Genomic DNA, 2,366 nt, shown 5'->3' with positions numbered 1-2,366 from the left:
TTAGTGATTTTGCCAATGACATGGCACTATTGCACTGATAATAACCAAATTTAGTCGCAGTTGCATTCACACGTGATATAATAGCTGGTGTCGGCAAGCTGTGGGAATGCCCAAGTGGCGTTTGTTGTGCTATCGAAATAATTGTACCGACGGCGGTTGGCAGTACCGCTGGTACATATAGCAGTGTTTGCAGCGTTTGAATTGAAAATGACAAACCTTATTCAGAATTGCTAATCGATGCTTTAGCTTCATGTTCTCAGTTTCCAACGTTGTGTACTATTGATCATCTTCCATTTCAAGTCCCTCCTCATGTTTTGTATTTTCTATTTATGTACGCAAGTGGGCTGTCAGATGCTCCTACAAACACAAATAAAAATGTAGCTGGAGCTAATGGCCAATATATTGCAGCCACACTTATTGCTGCAGCAGCAGCGAGGGATTTCGAAGGAGTGCGTCTTGTCTGTGAATGTGAAAATAGGATATGAATTGGAACTATGGAATTCTAATGCTCACATTATACAATAGATGTGTGGGGATTCCGGCTGATTTGGAAGACCACCCTTGGTCACGTCCAGAACGCAGTTACCAAGAGGAAAAACCGCAGGGATTGCAGTAGTTTTCCTTGCAATCACCGTTGATGATGCTATGCTTGTAATTTATGGTCTGAAAAGAAAGTAAATTGCATTGATTAAATGTTAAACACATCAAATCAATAAATTTCAATAATTTTCGCCATTTCACAAACCGAATTAACAACCCTGTCAGCCAAAAGTAGTGAAAAATCTGGTGAAACCGCGGGTTTCACTCACTTCAAAACTGGTGAAAAATCTGGTGAATTTTGTATGGGCGGTGTGCAGATTTTCACCAGTTCCCCCCTGTACGTGTGAGCCTTGCATCACTGTCGCACTCATCCAGATACTTCATAAGGAAAACATATATAGCTGCACTCGTCTAGCATTGCCCCCTTCAGCCGGCGCAGGGTTGCATTCTCTTCACAGCGAATTCAAAATAACCTTAAAAACTTTAAATAAAAAATCTAAAATTTTTTTTTGATTTTTATTTTGCAAAATTGATTTTTCAAAATGCATTGTTAACCTAATATATATAGTTAGTAATCAATATTATGAATAAAATTGTAATTAACATTAATAATAAAGATATTTTTACATACATATTTTACATACATATGTGGTTGTGGAGGAGAAGTTCGGCCAAACACTAACATATGTGTAAGCGCCAATCTATTATATATTATATTATATTATTATGTGGCTGCTTAATTGCTTATTATTACTACTGCTCCTTTGCATATAGCTGTTTTCAAAAGTTGCAAAATTTCTATAAAAAAGTTAAGCGATTTTAACCGTATTATAACCAAAAAAGGTAATCGATTACCTTTCTTTTAATATATATTAACAGTTGCAAATTATTTTTAATGGTTCATAAAAATTCAGTTTTGTTACAACTTTGCAAAATTTGATGACTTTTTCACTTCTTACATATATGTAGATGTTTTAAAAAGTTGCTAAATTTCTATAAAAACGTTAAGCCATTTTTACAAAATTATAATCAAAAGAAAGGTAATCGATTTACCTTTCTTTTGATATATATTAACAGTTGCAAATCAATTCGAACGGTTCACAACAATTAGTTTTGTTACAGCTTTGCAAAATTTCACTTTTTCACTGCTTACTTATAGATGTTTGCAAAAGGTGCAAAATTTGTATAAAGATGTAAAGCGATTTCAGCGATATTATAATCAAAAGAAAGGTAATAGATTTACCCTTCTTTTGATGTATAGTAACAGTTTCAAATCATTTACAAACTTAGGCTATCTGCACACTTGTCGTCCAATCATAGCAGTATCGTCTCGCCCTGAAATTTTGAGCCGAGCACATGCATTTCGTTATCGGCTAGTTATCGGCAAATCGTAGAAGATGCAGATACCGATAAGTACGGCACTGTCGTTTGCTAATAGTTGTGCAAGCATTGTTTGTTTACATTTTATGAGGAAAAATTAGTGAAAAAGTTAATATTTGCATTAAAATTGTATAAAAATTAATATTTTTTGCATCAAATCTGTGAAAATTATTAAAAAGTGGATAATTGCATTAAAATTGAATAAATGTGAGCGTTTTAACTATAAAATATGACGAAATTGTAAAAAGTCTCTATGTGCATGCCCAAAACACATTTCAGGAAAAGAGAAGAGATATTACTGAAAAATGATGTCTAGAATTGTTGCAGCACAGTCTATACTTTAAAAATTGCAGGTTTTTGTAAATATTTCGCGAAAATATCAACCAGAAAAACAGAAAAAACCTGCTCCAAGTGAATTTTTAGACGCCAAATGAATTGAAATATCA

Source organism: Rhagoletis pomonella, unplaced genomic scaffold (assembly GCF_013731165.1).
Source record: "Rhagoletis pomonella isolate Grant_MI unplaced genomic scaffold, Rhpom_1.0 Rhpom_scaffold_00003, whole genome shotgun sequence".
Taxonomy (NCBI): domain Eukaryota; kingdom Metazoa; phylum Arthropoda; class Insecta; order Diptera; family Tephritidae; genus Rhagoletis; species Rhagoletis pomonella.
This window is presented reverse-complemented; position numbering follows the sequence as displayed.